Genomic DNA, 14,175 nt, shown 5'->3' on the forward strand with positions numbered 1-14,175 from the left:
ACAGCAACATTATTGGCCAATCGTGAAAATTAAGTGAAGAGTGTATAATGGTCAAAAATAATGAACAACGGGTAGCAATAATAGTAATCATTTGCTATCTCCTTTGCAGGTGTCCATTATTAAGAACAATAAATGTATCCGTTATATACACAAGACACGCTTATTCGGAAAGACAGTGTTTAATTAAAGGAACAAACAATTTACTCGAATCAGCTTTTTATTCCACAATTGCCTCTAATGGTTAAATAGTTAAATTCTGACTTTGTAAAATCCAACCGATGACCCACTGGTTGGGGGACAATGCATAATTGGCTAACGAATAGTAAATAATTTGAAGTGCAGCAGACATGTGGTGACTGATAATGCAGTGTTAATGTGTTCGTTTCGAGTATCATACTGCTAATGAGTTTACGTTAACAAGGTAAAATTTGAAATGAATGATAAAACCTGCAGGCTCTGTAATGGAAAAGTGAGTAAGACAGCTGGTGGGAAAGTCACTACACACTCTCTAATTTGTATCATGCAAAAGAGAAGGATTGAGCTTTTATTTTCAGTTATCAGATTCTCAAGACCTTTAAGACATATCCATTTAAGACCAGTTACTGAGAGTTATTTGTTGTTTTTGGTAATAGAATTGTCTTAATTGCCGGTGATACCAATAAAATGTGTATTATTTACAATTAAATTAAGATAAAACAAATGCTAAAGAGTATTAGGATAGGTGATATTAACATGGTGGGCAGCACGGCAGCGCAGTGGTTAGCGCGTGTGCAGCACAGTTCTGAGGTCGTGTGATCAAACCCCATGTGTGGAATTTGCATGTTCTCCCCGTGCCTGCGTGGGTTTCCTCCGGGCACTCCGGTTTCCTCCCACATTCCAAAAACATGCTTGTCAGGTTAATTGGCCGGTCCAAATTGTCCCTGGGAGTGAATGAGCAAATGAGTTGTCTGTCCCTGTGTGCCCTGCGATTGGCTGGCAACCAGTTCAGGGTGTCCCCTGCCCACTGCCCGAAGATAGCTGGGATGGGCTCCAGCACCCCCGCGACCCTACCGAGGATAAGCGGTGCAGATAATGGATAATATTAACATGGTAGAGTGTTGTGAGTGCATCAGAACAATAGCGCAATGAAGAATTGTGCAAAGAAGAAGCCACATTGTGCAAAAATAAGAATAAAGAAGTAAAATCGGAAAATATATCTTTTGCTATATTGTCTCTAAACCAGTTAATTCTTTTTCAATGGACATGTAGCATCTACCAGAGAGCAGCTAGTCAAAAGAGGTAATGGCCTTAAATGGCAGCTCTGCTGCTGAGCTGGCTATGTCCTCCAGACTGGGCAGAAAGCAACTGATGATTTTCTGGGCTGTAATAATGGCTTTTTAAAAGGTGTTCCTGTTTCCTACCATGCTCTTAGTGTTTGTGTTAAACCAATGAACTCAGTTGGCCTTAGTTATATATACTTAATAAAGACAATATTTAACTTTGCACTTATTAAGGACATTACAACCCCACCTGTAACCAATAAAACCTATGACCTGCAACGTAAAGTGTATTTAGTTTCAATAACATCCATTAAGGAGTTTCTGAGATATGGGCATTTAGGATAGTGTCAACCATTTGGAACACCAAGAATATTTCACAGGTTTATCTAATTTATTCATGTCCTATTTTTAAGGTCTTCTCTTAAATGACATCATTGGTTGGTTATGTTGTGTCATTCTACGTACACAGCCTTCTACACAACCTTTTATTAAAACAAAAATGTACTATGTGGTAAGAACTTATTACAGACACTCCAAAAATCCCCTTTATAGAAATTACATTTTTTTTAAACAAATAAACTGCCTAAAACCAGAACCAGGAGGTCACTGGCAGTGAACCTAGAGTCAAGCATGGCCTGTAATCTTTTCAGGTCATCCCAATGTCAGCGGTTTAACTCCACAGCTTAGTATAACCCGCAGCAAGTTAACTTTTATTGATCCACCCAGTAAACAAAGACCCTGAGTGATGGGACCACAGACCCAAAAACCTCGCCCCTGGATTTCTTCCAACCAGCCAAAGCCAAACATAGTGGATAATTTTGACCTCAGAAATAATCCCCTACTCAAAAATATACTTATAATATAACACAGCGAGTGAAAAATAGAAATGAGAAGGCCCAACACTTGGCAGTGGTGGGTACGGGAATCTCCCTTCTACTATTAGGGAGGAAAAAGATGCACCGACACCCGCAGGGTTTAATGTGTTTTCAGTTACAGAATAGAAACATGTCAGTTTGGTCTCACAGCATTTTATCTTCTGATGGTTGCCTGGTTTGGATGTGGGATCCTCAGCAGAGCAGACAGTGCGGCCCAATGTCCCACCCTGCCTGACTATGTCTGGGGGATTCCATTAAGATGTAGACAGGCGAGACGTTTGTGAACTGTGTGTGTAGGTCTAAACGTGTGTCCTGTGTTTTTGTAAAAGTCTAATGTGTTTTAAAGAGTAGAGTTCAGCTCCTCCTAACTTTACATGAAAGCATTAATAATTTAGCTTTGACTTACTCTGTTCTATGAGATCATGTCTAATACAATTCATCGTTCTAGAACAGTGTTTCCCAAAAACACTTGGTGATGGGAATTCTGGCTCTTTTTAGAGAAAGAGGTCTTTTGGCTCTTTAGATTGGTTTAATCTGTACATTGCCAATAATAATATAATACAACGCACACAAAAATGAATAATTTTCAAGATGTATCATACTACTGTTATGGAATTTTTTTCCACTTTAAAGTTAACTTTTAATACATTTAAACTTGGGATTTTTTTAAATCAGAGCAACTTTAAAGTCAATCAAAAAAGAATGTATGGGAACTTATCTCCAGTGCCATAAATTATAGAATAAACTAAGAACTTTAAACTATTTGCAATTCAATGTTTATCCAATTTATACTGAAACTATACAGAACCACTAAAAACACGCAACAAATATGAATTAAAACAGGTAATTATCATTCACTTGAGACCAAATTGATCTCCTCTTTATGCTTTGACTCATTTCATTTTGACTCTTTTTGTCCTCCGCATTGCACTCTCAAAGATGACACCACGAATATTGAACAATCACGTACGCCCCATTGAGGAAAAAGCGAGACAGAGAAAAAAAGTGTCTCGAAGGGAGCCTGTTTTTGTCGTTCACTTCTAAGAGCCGGCTCAAAAATGTAGGATCAGAGAGCCTTAACGTTCCCTAACACCACATCACTAACACATACACTTATTGTTACTCGTAATACTAATAGGCGGAGAGGATCCAAATGCGAACAAAAGCAAGAAAGTAACAAAAGGCGCTCCACTGAGGTAAGAAATAATAACAGGTAACAAAAACACAGTTCAAAACACAGGAAAGTTGGATAAACGCAAAGTCTTATTGTTCTCAAAGGAGGCGTCGAGGGTTTGTAGAAGAGCAGTGCGGTCGGGCATGAACCTCATTGATCTGACGCAGAGAATATGTCCAAGCTGTCCTTTAATGCTGGAGTTATGAGGAGCACAAGGTGGTATGCCTTTAGTTTCTTTTACTTTACCCTCTCCCCATCCAGCATTTCCTATTTGAGAAATTCTGACAAAACCAATAATGAAAATACCTTCTGGACACCTTTGCCGCCCTTTATAGCTGCTCCGTTTGATGAGGAGGTGCTAGGGGCACAAGATTACTACTACCCAAGGGGAAAAAATAAGAATGACGGCAAAGGGCATGAAATAGTGGTTATGCCTTTGCAAAGCCCAGGCACCTGATCAATACAAATTCAAGAACTAAATTATTTACACATACCCTCATCAACACCCAACTCACACTTGCAGCCGATCAAATGAGCCAATCCCGATCGAGTCCAATTACTTGAAGGGTTACTATTCATTCATGCACACCACCAACGTACACACAAATCTTCAGGCGCAGGCTGCCGGCCTTTGATGGTAGGCTTTTATCATTCTCCTCCATACTTTTTTATTTTTGACTACTGCGCACTTGGCCGAAGGGAACGAGGAGCCATAATTGAGGAATGCGAGCCAACACTTTCATTCAACGTGGAAGCAAAGTTGTAGTGTGCATGTGTGCTGGAGCAACAAGGGATTTAACCCATTTGGCTCACTTTGACTAAGAGCAAACAAAATTCTGGAGAGAGTATTTGGCACTTGTTCATTAAAACATAGCACAAAGTGGCATATGCAAGCCTATTCAGGAATTTCAGTATCCAGTCATTTAAACCAGGTGGGCAAACCTTTTGGGTTTTGGGCCACATTGGGTTAAACAATTTGGCACAACGGCTAAGCCAGTAGGAAACAAGATTCAAGACATTTTCTTATCTGACAGTCAGTGTTGGGACTAACGCTTGCAAAGGAATGCATTTCAGTAACGCAATTACTTTTGTACAGTAACACGTTATAATAAAATGTTGTACCATCATGGTGCATTACTCCGGTACATATAAAAGCAGATCATAAAGAACAACGTCCTGATCCTCCTCCGCTCACCATGTAACATACAACCCTCCTGCAAAGTGTTATTGAATAAAGTCACTGTGGAGTTTGAGGACCCAGGAGATACTCTCCCAACTGTATATCGTCACATCCAAGCCGTAGTTACATCAATACAATAAAATATTGAAGTTGGGGGGTCAGTTTAAATCTCCACATTTAGTTGTGTGTCACCAAAAGTAAATGGTTGGGAGGGAGCGTGGCTTATGCAATGAAATTAATGGGGCAAATGTGAGCACATAATTCACGGTAAACATGTGCTGAGTTTTGGTCGTTTTATTTGTAAAATTATTTTTTGCAATACACCATGTCTGGAAAAAAAACTAAACATTTTGGTTGGACAGTATCCAAAAATGGAGAATGATATCTACTAGTGGTTTCAAGTCCAGAGACAAAATGGATATGGAGTGTCTTGGCCAAGAGTTCATTTGCAAACTCCCAGGAAACACAGGTTGGTGACAATGTTTTCTTGTATTTATTTGATTAAGTGGCTATTCTAAAGCAGTTTAAGGGGGTGAGCTTCTACGATCGAAACACGGTCATTTGTAACAAGAGAAATATTTTCCGAGAAACTGCAACTTTTTGGTGTAGTTGAGTTAAGTTTTTAATGGCCGTGAACTAGTAACCATAGGTATTTATTATTTTTCAATAACACATCCAACACCGGCCTTAGATTCCCCACTGCTGCTTAAAACAGTCAGCAATCATTAATGTGTAATGAGGATGGAATTAAGGACATTTGAAATTTGGGTCAGATGACAACTGCCTTAGATCTTGGAACAACACATTTGTCATCTTTAAAGTTTACAGAGATTCTCTCTCTAACATCTGTTTGTATCATGTTTATCCTCCCATTTTACTCCATTCATTTTTCTAGCCGTTTGGGGTTCTGGAGCTCATCCCAACTGATTTTAGACAATGAGCCGGGGACCCCCTAGACTGGTTGTCAGCCAATCGCAGGGTACATAGAGAGAGAAAACCATTCACTCACACATTAATTCCTAAGGGCAATTTTGACTTGCCAATCGATCTGTTACGTATGTTTTTGGTACGTGAGAGGAAACCGGAGAAAACCCACTCGGGCACAGGGCCAATTACTAACAATCATTGACTTGTGCCAGCTTATGTGGATACATGCAACTGCATTTAATTGTATCCGACCAGGCTTTAAGTAGGGCATCATGGTGTAGTTGTGGTTAACATATCTGCCTCAAAGACTGCGTTAATGAACCACAGCTTTCCAATGCTTCACACATTTGTCTTTGTGCTTCATCACACACCCTTAAGTCCAAGTCATGTTATCTTGGTCTCTTCACACCACAGGACATTGTTGAGTCTACTCAGTTTGCAGAATAGTCTTACTGGATAATAACCACATAATCGTCCAGCACACATAACATATTTGTATTTGGAGGAAAATCAAATCTGTATATTTGAAATTAAAGTCCCGAACAGTAAGATGTTTGAAACTTTTAAAGCATGATGTTACGATGCACTATTTTACATTAGCAAAGAAAATTGCACTCACAACTACGGCCAGTCTTCAAGAAACACCTTGAAAATGCTTAATCCTATTTACCCTGACATTCTTTTATCCTTTTTCCCCTATTAAGTCTTTATTGCATGGTAATCTTGTTTATCCTGGAGTGCCATGCCTAATTTTGCTGCAAACTATCTTCCCTACATTGTCAGCAATGATAAAGACAATTACAATTCATTCACCATGCAAACTCCACACAGGAAGGCCGGTAGCTGGAATTAAACTCAGGACCTCTGAACTTTGTTCCAGATGTGCTAACCAGTCATGCACCGTGCCGCCTCATTCTATGTAAATACCCAAAAAAAAGGACAAAAATACTTGAGTGGGAATATAAGAATATCATGTTGAACTATCTTGACAAATTCAATTTACTCTGATAAAACGTTTCCGTCTGTCTGTGCTTTTTTCTACACATATTTCACAGATTCAGAGCTGTTTCAAAACAGGTAGCCTTGTCTGAACACCTCGCGTAGCTTTTCATGACCCTTAAAACGCCGTTGGCACAAGAACAATGGAGACGAGACCAAACCAGAAGACAGAACCATTGTCCTTTTAACCAGTATTTTCCTCATTTTTTGGAGACTTGGAACTAAACATTTTTAGCAGTTTTCAAGGATGTATATCTCTCATCATGTAAAATTTATCCTGCTTAAGTTATCTGCAAGAGATGTACATGCTGGTCAGCAGGTATTATTTGATATGTGAATGAGCACAGTTGGGAGCAGAGCCAGTGGCCCTAAGCTAGCATGTAATATTGATGATGCGATGTGGTATGCCTCATTATAGACATGCATAACCACACCACTCTTCAAGTATTGATATGCCTTCAAATTTCTTCAACAGTTTTACAAGGAATATTACAGCATAAAATACTAACCGGCTCATAACACAATTCAACAGAGCAAATTCAAGTCATTTTAATGCTGGTGATTTTTGAGGTGCCATGACACAAAACAGCTGAAGTTATTATTTCAAAATTATTACATTTTACATTATTGTATTTATTTTGTGAGAGAAAATCTTTACTTTTGCTTGGATTTGCCAAGACTCCACCACTTTGGGGACGAACCGGTGCAAAGCATTAAATGCTTTATATTTTTGGGCTTGTGTAAATTTAAGGGCTCAGAATAAACACTTAGCTTCACACCACTCGAAGATGTCCTTCTTCATTTCTGGAGACTGTCCAATACGTCCCATCCCATCCCATTAGCTGCACCGCTTATCCTCAGTAGGGTCGCGGGGGTGCTGGAGCCCATCCCAGCAATCATCGGGCAGTGGGCAGGGTGCCCAATACGTTTTATTTTTTTCTCTCCTGGAATGGTGTATTGCAAAAATTATTTTACAAGTGAAAAGAGTAAAATTCAGCTCATGTTTACTATGCATTATGTGCTCATGTTTGCCCATTGATTTCCAGTTACTCTGTTGTTCCTGTATAAGCCACGACCCCCTCCATACATACTACCGACCATTCGCTACTGGTGTCACACAACCAAATGTGTGCATTTAAACTGACCCTTCTCTTCAATATTTTATTATATAGTTATAAATGGATGCAAATTTTTATAGTAGGGAAATTATCTACATGAGGAAAAATTCAGTGTCCACATACACTGTGCTTCAGACCGTACCACCATTAGTGTATTCAGTAGTATTTTGCAGGTAAATATAAGCACGCTTAATGGATGGCCTCCACTGGATCGAGCAATGTATGTGACAATGTAAGTGACCCAAGACTTCTGAAAGATTAAAGGATACAGCAATTAAAGATCTGCCTTTATAAAGTAGCGGAGTAACAAAGCAATGCACCAGTGGCAACAATAGAGTTACAAAATGTATAGATAAGGCGTCACAGTACTCGTTATCGAAAAAGGTAAATGTGTTGTTGTGTAACTAGTTAATTCCAACACTGGTCGCAGACCCGACTTCAGTGAGTCACGGACATTTGTTTTGGCCAAATGTTGCTGAGAAAAAATAACTGAGGGTCAATCTCACTCTTTAACAGTGGATGTCAATTATCCCCCACCAATACAAGTTAAAACCCTTCATTTTGTTCAATTTGTTTACATAAGTTGACCATGGCTAAAGCCAATATAGCAGAAATTTTAAGGGATACAGAGAGACAAAAGTCAGACAAAGTCACTGAAGTGAAAAGTTTAGGATTTCATAAAAAATGCAGATAATTTATCATTAAATGTAAAGTGACTAAACCACTGGATTTTGCTGTATTGTGTAGTGCAACAGAAAGTGAGTGCCAGTAAGAAAGAATATAAAGTGAGGAGACACAAAGAGTCTGATCGCACCATTTTTCGTTCCTTTTTTTTTTTTTCTTTTGAGAGCTTTTTATTTTTTGGGGGTACCTTTAGCAGCAAAATGGCTGACAATTTAGCTGAGGCTCATCTTATAAAAATAATAATAATAATAATTTCCTTTGTATTGTCATTCTTTGTAACAATGTACACAGAACGAAATGTCGATACACCTGACCCGTTGTAGCGAGCCGATGCAGCCGCAGCCAATCTAAAAAAGATTAGCATTTCTCAACATACGGGTCTTTAAAATGACACATGTGTTCATATTTATTACATGCATTTTTCTGGTTATTTATATCAATATTTATTTATTTTTAATAAATGATGGGGGTTCTTTTCACCACTAAATTTTACACAATTTCCCTTGAACAGGAATGTTATTACTTCATAGTCATATCGTTTCTGCTAGTGTTTTTTCTCTGGTTTAAACTCAAAATCGTTTTATTCAATGAATTTAAGAGTGGAATATTTTTTTGTTTTTCGGGGCTTTGGGTCCTGAAGTGAGACCAGTTGAGAACGATTGGTTTAGCCGATACTTTTGACCGTAACCAAATCATTAAATAAAAAAGGCCAAGCAAATTAATTCCTTCAAGAGTGGCCGATTTATAGATTATTATGTTACCTTCCTTACAGCTCGTTTATTGGAATTATATTTTTCATAGGGTTAATCCAGGAGGTGGGTAGTAACAGAGTACATTTACTCCGTTACATTTACTTGAGTAGGTTTTGGGAAATTTTGTACTTCTAGGAGTATTTTTAAATCCCTATACTTTTACTTAAGTTCATTTGTTAAGAAAAAACGTTACTTTTACTTCGCTACATTAGGCAACATTTAAGTCGTTAATAAATCCCCTCCACATAAGTATGCATCTGTCTGTCCGTCTCCGCCAAGGCTCATTTTAAGGAGGAACTCTGTCAGGCACTACCATGTTTAACCAATCAAACGTAGCCGCCTCATCACATGACCATATTCAACTTCAGCGGGGGGGAAATCTTGTTTACGGATGAAACAGATGGAAAATGTCGTTTAGAAATACAGACTATGAAAACACAGAAGAGGAGGAGTACCCCTGGCCTCACATCAAAAGCAGGTTCCCCTTGAAAAGGTACCAAACACCAGCCACAACATGCTATGTCTCCTTTGTTCGATATTATGGGCTAGCTTGTTGTTCTGCTTGCAGAGTCTGTTAAGTTTTAGGGCTTTAAATGTGCTAATTAGTGCTACATGTGCTTCATTTATTTATTTGACATGAACTATTTTTATTTTATTGTTTATTGAATCACTTGAATGTACGTTGATGATTTTAATCTACTTTTAAATTAAATGCATTTTTTGTCTATTGGATGGACTTTGGTAAATTGATTATCTGATTGGTTGATTAAAAAAAAACATATATATATATACATATATATATATATATATATATATATATATATATATATATATATATATATATATATATATATATATATATATATATATATACACTCAGTATTTGAGTAATTCTTTCACCAAATACCAGTACTGTTTTATTTTTCCTCAAGTAAGTATTTGGATGACTACTTTTACTTCTACTTGAGTAGTATTATTCTGAAGTAACAGTAGTTTTACTTGAGTACATTTTTTGTCCTAACAAACACAAAATGTCCAAATGTATGAGTTATTTCAAAGAGGGTTTGGCTAGATATGACTGGATGACTAGGTAAAGGCTAAACAATATGTTCTTGCTTTTGTTAAAAAAGGCCCACTAGCAAGTTAAAACAACAATAATGTCTCCTGACGGCATCTAAAATCTTGTTGCCTCCCTTGGGCTCATTCTTGGGAATCATGCTAGAAGATTAGAGTAAACCTGGCCTGCTTTCACTGAAGTTCCCCTGGTGTGGTTGGCAAAGTCTGAATGGTCCTTTTTTAATGCTCTTGTGTACAAACACCCCCACTGGCATAAGCCTCACCGCAGACGCCACGCTCAAGGTTCTGCAAATGCAACGTAGACCAAACCACATGGTAACCTACCTTAAATCCCAGACTACAGAGCCCACCTGATTAATATCCGCAAGTTGAAAATATAAGAACAAAATTCAATTTTGTCTTCGTTCAAGCCGCACTGGGTTTAAAGCCGCAGGAATAAACAGCCATGAAAATGAACTACCATATTTGTTGGTGGATAAAAAAATTTTTTTTTACCCCAAAAACTAAAGCCTTTGGTTTGTAGAACGCCAACAGCGGTGTGCCCCCACAAACGCCTCACTGAATCTTCAATTTTTTGGACCATGTGACCATTCAAGATCGCGATGACAAATATCAAATCCCTACCTACATAATGAGGGCTGCGTGATCTATAATGTGAGCCCTATATTTCTAAACAACATCGCTGGGGCAACTATATTGTGGAGAATTTTGCCAGATTGGAACACGGAAGTTGTCTTTTTTTTGGGGTGGATTCCGTGGTACTAAACTAAATTGCATTTACTTGTCATTGTTCCTAGAGGAATAAAGGAAACTTTAGTGACCTGAAATAGATTGCGATGTAACTGAAAAAAAAGTAAGCGTTTTAAAAGATAACTTCCACTGCTGTTAAATTGAAATGTATTAATCGAGGACTTAATCTGTGGGTGAAAACGTTTGAATATTCTGCGTATGTTATAAATTAGTGGTAACCGTCAGGGCCTGCAAGGCATTCTCTGTTGGAAAAAAAAATCCTTGAATCATGTGATGTAATTATATTGTGTCCATTAATTTTTGTTAAAAATCCTAATTGTCTGTCGGCTTCCTTTCATTGCTTTTTGCACTGCTTACAGATGTATGATTTCAAATTTAAGCATTTGACCAATCACATTTCAGCAATTATTGGTTGCCATAATCAGATATCTGGTCGGATGCCTTCTACGACAAATCTTAGCATAACATGGGTGTCGCCAACGCGGCTGGTTCAGCCGATCAGATTTTGAGTAGGCGACAGCACGGCCTTCTAGCAGACGTAAAGAAATGTCAGCTAAGGGGCGGTAATACAAAAAGGTCTAGAATCTATCATTCTACTAAATCATAATAGCATTAATTTTTTCTCTCTACAATGGATTTTCAACTCATTTAAACTTTGGACTTTTTATACAAAGTAATTTTAATGTCAATTAACTCTAAATCTTTATAAAACAAACAAAAAACATTCATTAAAAATATTAACTTTTCAGTTTTAAGACGAATAAACTATAAAATATAAAAGACAGGAAACAGATGCACAAAAAAATACAAAAGTCAACAAGAGAGAATCTTTTAAAAGATACATGCATTTTCATCAAAAAAAGGGAACCGGCTCTTGATTGGTCAGTAGCCGGCTGCTGTTGTTCACTTCCAAGAGCTTACTCATAGAGACACATCACTAAAGACCATCACTGAAGGCTTAGGTGTGAAAGGCACAGTCGACCACTGTTGTAAAAGAGCAAAAAAGTACTGCCAAACATTTGGCTTTTGTTACATATTCTATAAATAATATTGGCAAAAACTCTGAAAGGGTGTCATAAATATGTCCAGACATCACAGCGGAGGAAAAGAGCAGCTTGCCGCTATTCTCAGTACCGCCACCCCAAAAAAATAATAATAAGCGGAACTGTAATTAAAGCCACAGTGATTAAAATGTATAAAAAAAATAGTGGATTGTAGTCCGGAATTTACGGTAAATACTCTGACATACAGAATAACCATAAAGGAAACACAGTTTTTGATTCCAAATAAATGGATATTTTCTTGGCAATATTTCCAATAAATAGCTGACCATCTGACCTGTATCCCACAGGCAGACACGCATGTGTCCAGAGAGGATCCGGAAATAGAGGCCAAGCAGCGGGCAGGCTACTATTCAATCTGTTCTTGCGGCCACAGTAGCAGGGTCATCGTGACGCTTCAATATAAGCTTTTATTTTGCAAGCGGATCCATTCAAAACATAGAAATAATTTTCAAGCAGCAGCTTCCGTCAAATCCATTTAGTATGGGTGAACTGTATCTGCGACACTATCAAGGGACTGTGTGGGAAGTGTTTCCCTGCATGTATGTGTCATGCGGTGCTCCAGTCAGGTCTAGGAGGCATCATTCCATTGCGTAACCTTCTGGCACCATTGTGCCCTGCTGGCAGTACCATCTGCTGTGAGATACTTCATCAAAGAGTCCTATTGAACACTGAGCTTCTACAGGTCGTCTTATTGGTAACCAGTGTTGGGAATTGCGTTCCTGGAACGTAATCACCTTTTCTTGGTAACGAATAATGTTACACAGTGGTGCATCATCAGGGCCTGCATGTCCTTCTCTGCTGGTCCAAAAAATATTTGAATCATGTGATGGGTTAATTATCGTATTTTCATGACCATTAGGGCATATAAAACTCTCAGAATTTCTTCAAATTGTGCAGCGCGCCCTATCGTGCAGTGCTGAGGACACAATGAAGCTGCCGTTCACAATGCAAGGCTTAATACTCAATTCTGATGTTTTTGTGCGATTGTTCACATTTCCAACAAAATGTGACTAGTGTGCACTCCTGCGACTGTTTCAATGCCATTATGCAGAAGAGGACGTCACACGATATGCATTCTGTATATGCTAACGCCGTAGTGTATCTAGCAATTTGTGTCATGATGACTGATTATTTTCACCTGTGCCCACTCGTTTGGCGCCAGCCGCTGCTGGCTTCCTGATTGGTCCCCTGTCTTACTTAAGCTCAGTCCTTTCACTCGTCTGTTGTCAGTCCTTTAGCGAACCTCTGTTCCTACATGGCAAGCCTTTTTACTCCGACTCCCATAAGTCCTGCTTGTTTTCACCCGTTTTCCACCCGTCCGTTCCTGATTTCCCTGTTTGTCTCCGTCTGCGACCTGTTTTCCGACCCTGACCATGTTTTTATCTCTTGTCCCGGCTTACGACTCCTTTATTGACCGCGACCGCGTTTTGCTCTCCTGTCCCGGCTGCCTGTTTTTCCGTCTACGACTCTATGATCTCCCACTCCGGAAGATCCACTTCCGCAATCGGAACACGATCCGATTCTGTGAGCAGCTTGCCTCCCGCGTCCAGCAAGCGCCGGATCACGGGCGCTGCCCTTCCTCTTTATCTCAATAAACTTGTGGTTAACGTTACGCATCTGGGTCCAAATTCCGTTCTGGTTGTGACAATTTGAAATGTATTGTGTTACCGAAGGCTGAAGAGAGTTGTTCCCCCCAATATGAATTAAATCCAAAACCTCATAATCCCTCCATTGAATGCTTTCTGTGTTTTCATCCGCCGTAGTGTTTTTATTTCTACGCTATGCGGAAAAACTGAACACCCGCAAGAGAATTTAAGATTAATGAATCAATGGTTCTCAAGTGGAGGAAACTGAAAAACAAACTCCGATAAGTTTTTATCCATGTGTTTTACTTTGTAATCAATACTTGTATAAACCACAATCAAATTAATCTTTGCAACTGCTGTATTATTGAACACTCACAATTGTATGCTTGTCTGTGTTGTAAGGCGGTGTTGTGCCAAACAATGCCCCCGAGGGGGAGAATTTAATAAAACAGTAAAGCCTGGAGCATTTGCACTTTGTATGCATGAGGGGGGGGACATTTCATGCAGGAGGGAGTTGTCAGGGTAGCGTCACCGGTCACAAGCAGAGGGCACCCGCGCCCTATCGTGCTGTGCACCTTGTGTCGTGTTAAATACAGAAATAAAACCAAGCTACGGAGACTGCACGTATAAATAAGGGGCGCCCTATGGTTGTGAAAATAAGGTATATCCTGTATTTTGTCCATGAATGAAAATAAAATAATTCAATATTTTCTGTCATCATCCATTGCTT

At 38.8% G+C, this 14,175-nt stretch overlaps 1 protein-coding gene across 1 annotated transcript in view; it reads right to left on the reverse strand.

The window, feature by feature from the left end:
- Window positions 1–14,175, reverse strand: part of reln (reelin) — a 179,772-nt gene that overhangs the window by 142,143 nt on the left and 23,454 nt on the right. The window lies entirely within an intron of this gene.

The sequence above is a fragment of the Urocampus carinirostris genome, chromosome 7 (assembly GCF_059441175.1).
Source record: "Urocampus carinirostris isolate Australia breed hairy pipefish chromosome 7, RoL_Ucar_1.0, whole genome shotgun sequence".
Classification (NCBI taxonomy): domain Eukaryota; kingdom Metazoa; phylum Chordata; class Actinopteri; order Syngnathiformes; family Syngnathidae; genus Urocampus; species Urocampus carinirostris.